Source organism: Parasteatoda tepidariorum, chromosome 9, assembly GCF_982258835.1.
Source record: "Parasteatoda tepidariorum strain Cologne lab strain chromosome 9, Ptep-v5.0, whole genome shotgun sequence".
Taxonomy (NCBI): Eukaryota; Metazoa; Arthropoda; class Arachnida; order Araneae; family Theridiidae; genus Parasteatoda; species Parasteatoda tepidariorum.
Genome location: NC_141763.1, coordinates 80,312,668 through 80,326,613, shown reverse-complemented (window position 1 = coordinate 80,326,613; position 13,946 = coordinate 80,312,668). Strand labels below are relative to the sequence as shown.

The 13,946-nt window shown below is 37.8% G+C and overlaps 1 long non-coding RNA gene across 1 annotated transcript in view; it reads right to left on the bottom strand.

Moving 5' to 3' along the window:
• The window catches only part of LOC107439826 (uncharacterized), a 471,331-nt gene that overhangs the window by 45,441 nt on the left and 411,944 nt on the right, over positions 1-13,946 (bottom strand). The window lies entirely within an intron of this gene.

Genomic DNA, 13,946 nt, shown 5'->3' with positions numbered 1-13,946 from the left:
ACCTTTCATCTTATATTCTTTTATTTCTGATGTCGGCTTGAAGTAATTTTAGCAGAAAACTCTTCAAATTAAAAGAAGAAAAAACAGCATCTATTTTTGAAATTCACTAATTAATTGCATTTTTCATCTCTTTACTTTTAATTTTCTTAGCTAATAAAATTCAAAGAAAATTATTTTACATTTCCAAACATAAAGATTTTAAACATACATGTCTCTTCATAAATAAATTTTCGCTTTGATATTAAATGAATGAATTAAAAAAATTTTTATAAAAATTATAAATCGGAATGAAAAAAAAATTATGAAGCTAAATTAAAATTTATACTAATATATACTACACACACAGTGTATACTAGTATATATCATAAGTTATAAACTAGTTATAAAACTGTATGTGGTAGAGGAAAACAAACGAGTTTACCTTTCCACGGCAGACATACTGCTTTGCATTTTATTTGTTTTGTGGAAATTATTATATCCTCCTCTGACACATTGCCTATTTTAAAAGAGGGGAAATTTTTTGGCCCACCTGCATAAGAGCACTTCTTAAAAGGTCGTACGTCCTTATATTTTTTTCCAATAACATAGATTTCTTTGTTAAATGCTTCTAAAACCGATGTCATTTTTATGATACTTTCATTTCTCAAGATAAGGAAGGAATCTTTATTGCCTGATTCGATAGAAAATTTTGCATTTTTTACTTTACAATAAGAAACGCCTTTCAATCCTTCCTTTTTAACTTTTTCTTCCTTGTGCTCTCTTACTGAAACTGGAAGCCACTCTTCTGGGTGAGTCATTGCATTTTTGCTTTCAGGCTTCTCCAAAAGCCTTTTTACAATCTGTTGCAAGGGTTGATTGGATTTTGTAAGTTTTTTTTTTTAATATTTGAAGATGGTTTTCGAAAGGAAAGCTGCTAAATTGATCTAAGGCCCCGAAATTTAAAACGTCATCTGGTAAGTGAATCAGAGAATGAACATTATAGGAAATAAAATTCTCCCCATATAATTCCTCTGATTCCCTTACAAAACTTTTCAGCATCTTTTGAGCAACTTTATTATATTTCATACAGTATTCGTGCGATACCAAAAAGGTTATTGCACATGAAAACATCATAAAATGGTCGTACATTTTATTAGTTAGTACATCTCGTAAGAGCAAAGGACCTAAATATAATAGAAATTGCCTAAATTCGGTCGCTTTCCAGTGGTCCAGCTCTTTTGTGGACCTTGGCTTTCTTACAAAATCAGATGGCCAAAACTTCTCTGAGTGCTTTAAACCGAAATTCAGCTCATTTATTTGGGATGGGGATAATCTCCCTATTCGCCCTCGTTTCTTTCCACTCCATATGAAAAGCAGTTTCCTCATCACGCCTAAACAAACGAGATGCATGTATTCTTGAGGGAATTGCTTCACCATGTCTATTTTCATAGCTTCCAATGGCGACGTTCTTATGTGATGCTCAACTTGCTGTTTTGAGCGAAAAGAGTCTTGGGATTGAATGTAGAAGTTTTATGGCACAAGATCCAAAGGAGGATATGCTGCGCCAAACAATTTGTTGAGTTAGATCTAATGGTAAATTGCACACAATAGTTTCATTGTCATAAAATAAATGAAAGTAATAAAATTGTCTATCTCAAGGACACGTATTTTTAAAAGTTCATAAAAATCATTAAAAAGCATAATTCTATAAAATACACAAAAAGGTAAAACGGCTCATTGGTAGGAAATAAGAGTGAATAAAATCAGATAAAACAGTTATATACAATATATAATACCAATAGCTCGCAGAAATGCGAAAATGTTGGGATGATGAATATCATCTAACAAATCCTTCATACATAAAATCGTGCTATTAAAAAAGGTAAGACGATGTTGGTTAAAACAAGGACAAATGGTTAAAATGTGATGAACCGTAAGTAAAGTATTGCAAGAGTCGCATTTGGGAGGAGATTCTCCAAACAACAGATGAAGATGCGTGAGTCGAGTGTGGCCGATTCTGAGACGATTAAGTTTTACATCTGCATTACGTAATCGTAATACAGTTAAGGGGTCTATGTATGGTTTGATGTTATGAAGTTTATTTTGAGTTTGAAGGTCCCAATACTGTTGCCAAAGGGACGAGATGAGCTGTCGAACATGTAGTTTAATGTCTGAGAATGGTACAGATATGGTTAATTCAGTAGTTGCAGATCGTGCTGCAGAATCAGCCAACTCATTCCCTGAGATACCGACGTGACTCGGTATCCAGCAAAATGAAATATCAAATTCCTTTTTGCGAAGAGCGATTAATATATGATTAATGAAGCATAAGATTGGGTGAGTATCGCTGCGAAAATTTTCTAGCTGGTTTAAAACGCTCTTACTATCAGAGTATATAAAATACTTTCGTTCGGAGCGTGAAGAAATCAGCCGCAATGCCGAAAGGATGGCAACAGCTTCCGCAGTGAAGACGGAACAAATATCTGGGATCTTGTAGCTATAAGTATCATCAGCGATGATGACACCACAGCCTACGTATCCCGCCGATTTTGATCCGTCAGTATATACAGGCACATACTCAAAATATTGGTGACGATGGGAATTGAATATTTGTTAATAAATGATGGATGCAACATTAGATTTACTGTACAACTTAAAAAGGGGATAAAACTGATGTGGTGTGATGATCCATGGTGGTATGAGAAGGAGATCTATTGATTGTGTAGGCACGTCACATATGTCAAAAGTTCGTATGAGAGAGCGCACACGAGCATGAAATGGACGGACATATGAAGGTTTAGAGTCATACAATCGTCCTAAGCTTGATGGAAAGACATCGTGTTTTAGAGGGTGAGATTTGCAGGATTTCACACGATAGTAATAGGTTACAGACAATTGCTTGCGACGTAAATCAAGAGAAGATTGGTGACAAATGACATATAAACTCTCTACTGGTGAGGTGCGGAATGCGCCACTACATATACGTAAAGCCGTATGATGCACTGTATCCAAACGTTTTAAGGTGGAAGTAGTAGCAGTGCCATAGACTGCACAAGCGTAATCTATGCGTGATAGTATCAACGCATTGTACAGTCTGAGTAGGGCGATACGATCCGCACCCCAAAAGGTATTTGATAGTACGCGTAACACATTCAAGGTTTTCTCACACCGCTTTCTTAGATGTAAAATATGAGGCATAAAAGTGAGTTTATGATCAAATATAACACCTAAGAACTTTGTTTCAGATAAAACAGGTATGATAATGTTATGAATCGATATAATGGGATCAAAATGTATTCTGCGTAATCTACAAAAATGTATGCAAGAGCTTTTAGCAGGTGACAGGCTATGACCATTATGCTCACACCATTCCACAATTTTATTCACAGTCAACTGCAGTTGACGTTCAATAACGCGCATGTCTGATCCAGAACATGATACGTTCAGATCGTCAACATACAGTGATCCAAATACGGAAGGTGGCAGCAAGTTCAAGACCTGTGAAACATGAATAATGAATAGTATGACACTTAAAACACTGCCCTGTGGAACTCCTTCTGCCTGAATGAATAGATCAGAAAATGTTGTGCCCAGTTTTATTCGAAAATACCGCTTCGACAGAAAGTTTTTCAGAAAGATGGGTAGGTTTCCACGAAGTCCCATGCTGTAAAGTGTCTTCAAAATTCCGTAACGCCATGTCCGATCGTAAGCCTTCTCGATATCAAAGAAGATAGAGACAAAATGATTACGTCGGACAAAAGCATTGCGAATTCGTGACTCTAGAGCAACAATATTATCAATCGTGGATCTTTCCTTTCGAAAGCCACTTTGGAAGTCTGGTATAAGATGATTTTTTTCGAGATAGTATACCAAGCGAGAGTTGACCATCCGTTCAAATGTTTTCCCAAGACAGCTGGTTAACGCTATGGGGCGATAGTTAACAGGATCTTTAGGGTCTTTACCTGGTTTTAAGATGGGTATCACACTTGCTTCACGCCAACCTGACTTGTACGTTTGTTCCGCCCATATTCTATTGAATAGAACGAGGACATTTGACAATGACGTCCGATCTAGGTGACGAAGCATATGATACGTGATACCATCAGGACCGGGGCTTGTATTATGAGACCGATAAAGTGCTCGCTGTAGTTCTATAAAATTAAAATTACTGTTATAGCGGAAGAGACGGCGTGTATCAAAACTGATGCTATTTCGTTCGGCAATCTGCTTATGGTATTGAAATGCTGTACTGTAACTCTCAGGACTAGAGACAGCAGCAAATGTCTCCCCAAGCATGTTACAGACGTCAGCAGGAGAAGAGTAAATGGTACCGTTTTTCTCGAATACCGGAAGGTGAATTTCTCGGTATATGCCATTAGCTCTCTTAACTCTCGACCAGACTTGTCTGGGAGATGTCGAAGATGTTATAGACGAGACGTAACGGGACCAAGAATCTCTTTGACTATTGCGCCGCACCTTACGTGCTATTGCTTTAGCTCGTTTAAAAGCTAAAAGATTGGCAGTGTTCGGGTAGCGGCGGAAGATGTTCCACAAGCGTCTCTGCTCTATATAAGCGGTAGCGCATTCCGCCAAGGTTTGCGATGGCGAGGAAGCGAACCTGACGACTTGGGTATACTATCTTCTGCCGCTTGTAGAATTGCAGATGTAACACGATCAACAGCTGCACTTATTGTATTGTGTGTGACCATATCATCAGTGACCTGAGCAAGTTGAGCAAATAGCGGCCAATTAGCGCGATGGTATATAAAAGTTTGTGGTCTTGGGCTCATGGGAGCTGAAGCAGAATATGAAATCGTAAGAGGGAAATGATCACTGTTGTGAAGATTTTTACTCACTGAAAATTTTATAAAAGGTAAGAGAGTTGGTGAACATAAAGCTAAATCAATGGAATGGAAAGTTCGTGTCGGAGCATGAAAGTAAGTTTCTTCGCCTTGATTAAGCAAACAGAGATTATGGTCATGGATGAGTTGTTCAATTTTACGCCCCCGGTCATTGGAGGCGGAACTACCCCACAATTCACTATGACCATTAAAATCTCCAAGCAAAATAAAAGGCGAAGGTAACTGAACTATCAGTGAGTTCAAATCTGTTTGAGAGATGGATGCATGAGGAGGTAGATAGACAGAGCAGACAGTAATGAGAACATTGATGTGAATTTGAACTATGGTAGCCTGTAATGAGGTTGATAAAGTAAGATGAGTAGATGGAAATGCATTACATGTTAAAATTGCAACACCGCCATGAGGATGATTTCCACCATCGAAATCTTGCCGGGAGCAAGAATAGTTGCGCAATTTAAAATTATGAGATGACGTTAAAAGAGTTTCCTGCAGTGCAAAGCATGCAGGTTGATATTTACAGATGATATCTTTAATATCAGAGAGCTTGTTTCTAAGGCCACGGCAGTTCCATGAAATAAAATTTATTGACATTATGAAATGGATGGATTTAGTTGTGTTTTAACGTCGAAAGTTTTCGGTTAGTCTGGTAAAAATTCATCGTCGGAAGGATGAAGAGATAATTCTACGTCGAAATCCATCTTCTGAGTAGAAGAAGTGGATTGATTGACGTATTTTGGGTCTTTTTTCTTCCGAGTTATGCCAGGTTTTTTAGTTTGAGGTATTTTTGTTGTTGGAAGCTGTTTGGGGAATGGTCGGACTTTTTCTGCGTTATCAATTTTAGAAGTTTTCTTAGGAGAAGGAGATGTTGTTCTATTTGATGTTGATGGTGTATTAAAATTGAATTTTGGTTTTTGGACTGTAGTTTTAGTCTGGTGATGAGAGGTAGAGGGCAAAGATGGAAGATCCGTTTGCGTACTGACAGAGCAAAATGAAGTCTTGGCAGCCGCAGAATAGGACACACCCGGACGAGGAGTGCGGGCGGTTACTATTCGGCGGGCTTCATTGAACGTCACGTTTTGCAATACTTTGACACTTTGTATCTCTTTCTCTTGGGACCATTTTGGACAACTCCTGGAGTATGCAGGGTGAGCACCCTTGCAGTTAATGCAGAGGGGTGGCAACTCACAGGCAGTGTCATCATGGTCAGATCCAGAGCATCGAGAACAAATGGGCTTGCTACGACAAGATACTTTAGAGTGTCCAAACCTTTGGCACTGAAAGCACCTTAATGGGTTTGGCACATATGGTCGTACAGGGCAGTTATGCCAGGCAAGCTTAACCGAAGATGGTAATTTCGGTGTGTCAAAAGTAAGGATCAGATGTTTCGTTGGAATGAGTTTCCCATCCCTCTTAATCTTGATCCTACGGACAGCAGTAACATGTTGGTCTGTTAAATTTTCCACAATTGTTTTCTCTGTATCATCAAGGAATTCAGATTGTGATATGACACCTCGAGAGGTGTTAAGAGTCTTATGAGGTGATACTGTAACAGTGAAGGAGCAGATATTGGTACATTTAGTTAAGATAGTGGCTTTTTTTAGGGAGACCTCAACTAAAAGGTCACCCGAGCGTAACTTTTTCACCGAGGCTACTTCTCCCAGTATTGAGAGAAGAGCCTTGTGAATCAGAAACGGCGAGACTTTGGTAAATGAAGTGTTGGGTACTTCAGGGTTCGTGAGCGTTATGATGTAGAATCGAGCGTATTCAAACGGTGAGGAGATTGCTCCGCTGTTTTTGTTTTGGTGTGCGGAACTGAACACCTTGCTACTTTCAGCCATAGAAAATTAAAAAATCATTTCGACTACCAGCGGCATCACCCACCACGGAGTCCTACTAAGGGGATGCAAGTAACAAATATTCGTCACTTAACACCGATGCTAACCAGTAGTTATACGTCCGCGAGTCACCCCTGAAGCAGCCTCCACCCTTAGCGAGGTGCCCAGTAAGTGACTCCGGACTTGACCCTAGCCAACAGGTGACGTTCGTGGCAAGCCGGTTGACGCATACAGGCCAATATGCACCTCCCGTTTACCTGAAGCACGGGCCAAAGCAGTGTATTGGGGTACCAGGATGCCCCTCAACTGCCAGGATCCCGTTTTCCAGGGACACGGGTCTCCACGCACAGCAAACACCCGGGTGGTCTCTTCCCATCTGGGTCCGACACAACAGGGTGGTAATCGAACACAGACAAAAAGCCCTTACCAGTGAATTCGGCAACCACGACAAGGGGGAAGAGAAAGGAGAAAGTAGGAGAAAAGGGAGAGGAAACGGAAGGGAGGACAGATCACTAGGGTACCCCGGGGCGTGACTCCCTGTGCTTACCTAAAGAAGGTAAACCCCCTCAGGGGTAAGAATCTAAAGAAGTTATTCTGCAAAACAAGATCGCTTTTGAAGAACAAATAAGGAATTTAGATCAATGTACGATTTCTTTGGAAGACAAAATTGTTCGTGTGCATTTTAAATTATATTTAACTTTGTTATTATATTCAAGACCTTGCCATCAATCAAACACAAAATCTATGCAATCTTATCCGTTTTGTCATGCTACCCCAAAATCTTTTAATGATCTATCCAACATCAATACTGACAAGTTTTCTACGAGTTCATCATCATTGCAACATGGATTAAGTCCTCTACATGCTTGGATCAGAATATTCGAGTGTTGCTTGCACATCTCTTACCGCATTCAACTTAAAAAATGGCAAATCAGATCTGGTGTTGATAAAAAGTTATTTGCACAGAGGAAAATAGACATCCAGCGAATTCTGTAGGAAAATCTGTGCTTGAAAGTCGACAAACTCAAAGTTGGAGGTTTTGGGAACACAAACGATGGCAATACCGCTCGCAGAGCATTTCATGATCCTGAAAAACTTGCTGCTTGTCTCGATATCAATAAGAAATTATTGTGCCATTTGAAAAACATTTTAATGTCTCTATCTTGTCATTTACCCATTAATCCAGAATCCTTTGAACGATATTGTTTAGCAACTGTTTATGTTTTTTTATATCCATGGTTTCCAATGTCAGCTACATTGCACAAAATTTTGATTCACAGTAGTGAAGTCATTCGATCATGTACATTGCCAATAGGTGTATTAGCAGAAGAAGCCTCAGAGGGAAATAATAAAAACTACAAAAGTTTCAGAGCACATCATAGTAGACAATGTAGTCGTCGTGCAACACTACAAGATATTTTCAATCGTGCTATGGATTGTTCAGACCCCATTTTATCGAGTATGGATTTGCAGGAGCGAGTTTCAAAGCAAAAAAAAAGAAATTTTTTCTCCTGAGGTGATAGCTGTATTGGATTTACCTAAAATTCCACAAACAAATTGCGATACAGAATTGCCAGATGAAGTCGAAATTTGGACAGATAATATGGAGTTAACAGCTTCTGAAGACGAAGATGACGGAGATTGAATGTTGGTTACTTAAATATCTCATTATAATCTCAGTTTTTTATATTTTTGATAGCAAAAACAGTGAAATATTTCATTTCTTATGTTAAACAATCAACGAATAAACAATTTCTTGATTATGTTGCTTAATTTTTATGACCGAACAATGTTTTACTAATTTTAAGTTATATATTTAATATATTAATAAAAAATTGATTGTTTTAAGCGATTATTATTATAGATATTATTCGAAAATATAATATGCTTTTCATTTTTAATATAAAATTAGGAAAACTATTATATTTCCACTGCTACATTTAATTATTTAAAGGATCAATATTATTTTTTAATTTTTGCTCGCCATATTTCCGCCTCCCTTTTGTTTGTTTTTCGGGTATTTTTAGTGTATTTCAAAATTTCAACTATGAATTCAATTAACCTGCACATAAAAACCCCTAAATACAAATTTTGAAACACATTTTATCGAAATACTAATTTTGGCCACGAAACCTTGGATGCTGGCCCACTGTGCATATTCGGCAGTTTATCGAATCGCTTTGGCAGCAACATTGGGATCTTCAAATTCAAAATAAACTTTATAACATCAAACCTAATCTGGATCCTATACCCGCATTGCGTCTACGCAATGCTGATGTATTTAAAACTCAATCGTCTCAGAATCGGCCACACTCGAGTCACCCAACTTCATCTATTGTTCGGAGAATCTCCTCCCCAATGCGACACTTGTAACGTTTTACTTACAGTTTATGACATATCAACTATCTGTCCTTGTTTTAACCGTCATCGTCTTGCCATTTTTAATAGCACTATTTTATGTATGAAGAATTTGATAGGGGAAATCCATCATCCTAACATTTTCGTCTTTCTGAGTGCTAGTGGTATTTTATATTATATATAGCAGGTTTTATTTGATTTTATTCAATCTTATTTATTAACCTTTTTACCTATTTCACGTATTTTATATAACTACGCCTTCTATTGGATTTTATTGAGTTTTAAATATATTCGTCTGGCTATTAGCAGTTTTATTAACTTCTTGTATTTTATAAAAGTAAAATTGTAATAAGCATTTTATATTTTAAGCTACATTAACGAACTGTCCGGAGCAGCATATCCTCTTTTGGATCTTGTGCCATTAAACTCTACATTCAACTCATCACAACTACAAGAAGATCAAAACTTAAAAGTATAGGGAGTAAATAATTAAACGATCCTAATACACTGCTGGACAATTGCTAAGGACGGATCACAAATTGCAATGTAGCATAACATTAAGCGAGACATGAGGCCTAGTAGGATAAAATATAGTTGCCACACTGTTCAGAATAAAGAATATTCATTGTTCTGGAAAGTACAAAAGCTATGAAACATCTGAAAGAAAAAAAAATGTTCATTTGATGCTGCGTACGGAAAAATGGAACAATGCATCTAAATGTTAGCAGGCAACTTGAAGAAAGGTGTCAGAACGGGATATGTCCACCGTGGAGTGTGATGCAACATTCTACACGTCGTATCATACTTTGCGCAACATTATCCAGCAGCTGTTGAGGAAATTTATCCCATTCCTCTGTCAGTGCACGGATGAGGGTGTTCTTGCTTGTCGGAGGATAGTTTCGACCAGAAAGTTGCCTCCCCAAAGCATCCCAAACATTTTCAATGGGGTTTAGATCTGAAGAACGTGATGGCTATACGAGGCGTTGAATACCCTCGCTGTTTAGACAATCCTGAACAGCGAGTGTTCGATGACATGTTGCGTTGTCGTCCATAAAAACAAATTAATCACTGACAGCACCACGGAAAAGACGAACATGAGGAAGTAGAACTTTATCAATGTATCGTTGGCCCGTCATAGTCCCATTCGCAACCACATCTAGGCGCATGCGGCCATTGATCATGATGCCGGCCCACACCATGACACTGCATGTCGGATATCGGTCCCTTTCCGGGATATTTTCTGGACGATAACCAGTACCACTCTCGCGCCAGATCAGTTGGCGTCTACAATCCTATGACAGACTGAACCTACTCTCATCTGAGAATAGTACGCATGCCCAGTCCCGTTCAGTCCAATTGTGATGCTCACGAAACCATTGCAAACGGGCATACGGTGCTGTCTGGTCAATGGGACACACACAACAGGTCTGCGGGCATACAGTCCTCCCCTCCTCAAACGTCTGGCAACAGTTTTTCGGGAGATCTGCTTTCCTGTGGCAGCAAGAAATTGATTTGCCACCTGCAGAGCTGTGGTGCGCCTGTTCCTTTCTGCTGATATGACGATGTATCTGTCTTCTGCAGGCGTCGTACTTCTAACACGACCTCCCCCGTGCCCCGTGCCGTGCCAGTAGTTTTAAATGATTTCCACAGCCGTGAAACAACGCTGTGAGCGATGTCGAACTCCCTGGCAACATCTGTTATTTTTCGCCCTTCTTCGATCTTTCCAATAATTCGGCCACGCTTAAAATCATCTAAGTGATATCGAGAAAACATGCCGAAAATTTCAAGTTCGTCAACTAAATCTTTCCTGTAAAACTTTGACTTGGAACAACAACTCTCCACACGCGTTAAAACCTTTAAAGCTCTTATCAGCGCTATCATGTGATGAACAGACGTGGAAAAAAGAATTTCATACGCATACCTCTTCTTACTATATCCCGCACTTATTCTAATTTTCCACATTTTGCTTCCTTTAATTTTATGGTTGCTGAGGATGATAGTGTTATCCGTCCTTAGCAATTGTCCAGCAGTGTATAATTCCTTAAAGACAGACAGGATATAAAAGAAGCTCTCTAGCAGGCTTGAATACTCCGAGAGTATACTTACTAAAGTGTATAGTTTGTCTAACGTAATAACTCTTCCCCCTCCTCCATCACAAAGTCAGAGGCCGTCTGCTGCAATGAAAGCAAGAATGGCGCATTTCAGAGAGGATAGAGCTTCTCTTCACTCGAGGACTACCACAATAGACCGAAGAATAAAAGATTCCCCTTCTCTAGCTGACCCGAGACAAAACCTGTCCTAAACAATGACTCTACACCTCTACTTGAAATAGTTATTCCTCGTTACCATAGTCGACTGGTTAGGGGAGTTCTTACTTTAGGTAAACTATACGGATGCGTACTAACACGAAATGTAATAAGTAAGGCCCGGATTTTGATGACTGCATTTTTTGTCCTTTAGAGCATTTTTTTTAGATTTATAGGGATTTTTTTTTTAATTTTGCTGCTTATTTTGCATTTTAAAGCATTTTTTAAGTTTTTTGCTAATTTTTCCCAATTTTTATTATTTTTTGGGGCATTTTTATTACATAAAATGCAAGATTTGCCTTATAATTTTACATTTCATATTGTAACTCTCAATACCACCTGCATGCCATTATGTTTTTCCATTATGTTATTGATTGATATAAAATATTTACAAGTACAGTCGTCCCCACTAAATCGCCCCTCGGATAATCGAATAACCCGCTTATGCGAATGAAATTTAATGGAACCAAATCACTTTATATGTAACTACTGTTACACATTTCCCCGCTTAAACGGTTAAGCCTTTGCTTAAGGAATATGGCGCGGAGAATATTTTCAATTGCGATGAAACGGCGCTCCTTTACTGCGCAATGCCATCAGGAACATTGGCTAAAAGAGAAAAAGTCCCAGATTATAAGAAAAATAAAGATTATAAGAAAAATAAAGACTCTGTATTTTTTTGTGCCAATCAAGGGGGACAGAAAAGCTCGAGCCCTTCATGATTGGAAAAAGCAAGCAGCCGAGGTGCTTACAAGGGACAAAAAAAAATGTCCGATTCCGTATACGCATTCTCGAAATGCGTGGATGACGAGAAACATTTTTAGAAAATGGTTGCTCGATTTAGATTTTAAACGGCGAAATAAAAAAGTAGTCTCATTTCTTGAAAATGTTTCAAGTCATAAAATTGACTCACTACGCCTGACCAATATCATTTTACAATTTCTTCCCGCGAATGCAACTTGCAAAATTCAACCTCTTGATCAGGGAATTATCAGCTCCTTTAAAGCCCGCTATCAGAAGTAAGTGGTTCAAGAGCTCTTGCTCTTCTTGGAAGAAGCTGCACCAGAAGAATTATTGCTGTCAGTTTATAAAAAAAATAAACCTCTTGACGGCAATGCACTTCGTGAAACGTGCCTGGGATAGTGTTCCAATGGAAGTGGATAATAACTGCTTCAAAAAAGCACAATTTTTCCCACCCGAAGAAATTAGAGATGATGAAACAGTCATCTACGACTTTGAAGAATTTTTGAATTCCGAATTTGAAGGGTTGGGCATGACAGATGATGATTGGATGGAATTTATAAATTTGGATGAAGGAAAGACATCGAATTGGAAGAAGAGAATATCATGACAATCGCCGAGCAAGCAGAAGAGGACCAGGACGATCCACACCATCCTCCAACAATTAATGAAGTTAACAATTCTTCTTAGCATTCTTCTTCGCCTGAAGAAGAATGCCTGAAAGAGAAGAAGAGGAGTACACAATTGTCGTTAATGACCGACAATCGTATTTATTCCTAAGGCAAATGGAGCGATTCTTCTATTTAAGGCAGGCACTCAGGAACCTTCCTCCTGAAGTCAGGAGATACGTAATGGAACGGCTGAGAAACCAATAATATTGATTGCGATGAATTTCTGATTTTAAAGTTCATACCATTTTCTTTAATTATGTTCATTTTTACTTATGAAACGGATGAAAGGTACCTGACATTGCCATTACTAACCCATCCGTTGAAATCAAGATATGACTGTGATTTTATGGATTTAGAAAGTATTATTTTATAATTTTGAGTTATAACATATGTTTTCAAAATTAATGTTCTGAAAACATACTGACGCTCTGGGAATAATTTGTAAAGTAATTTTCAAAAATTGCAAGTTTAGTAAAAAGGAAGTAACTCTAACTTATAAATTAAGATGCAAAGTCTGTAAATTTTGATAATGAGATAATGAAACATGGCTGATCGATGCTTCTGTCTCTTTGACCTGATTGTAAAATATCAATGTAATTTTTAATTTTATTGAAATATATCGAATGAGTTAAGAGTGCAATTAGATTTTATAATTTTAAAAAACTTCAGCTATTGAAGGTTTCGGTCAATTTAATTTATTTCCTTGTGAAACAAATCAGCACATTTAATTCTATATATCTAATTGTTAATAGTGCTTGTTTAATCTATTGTATTAATGTTAAAATATATATATAAAATCATGTGAGAGTCATATTTTTATGTATCATTTTAATATTTTTCTGTAAGTGTATGATGTTAATAGAATTTTATGCTCAAGAAATCATCGAGGTGTAATGAATATATGTTTATATGACAGCCTTGTTATTTGATTTTTTTTTTCTATCATGTCCATGGACAATTAAATGGCCTCGTATGCCGCAACAGAGAAGTATATCTCATTTTCAAAGAAACTTAAAAATGGTTTCAAAATAAGATTTTTTGATACTTTTTTCACTTTATATGTAACTACTGTTGCACATTTCCCCGCTTAAACGGTTAAGCCTTTGCTTAAGGAATATGGTGCGGAGAATATTTTCAATTGCGATGAAACGGCGCTCCTTTACTGCGCAATGCCATCAGGAACATTGGCTAAAA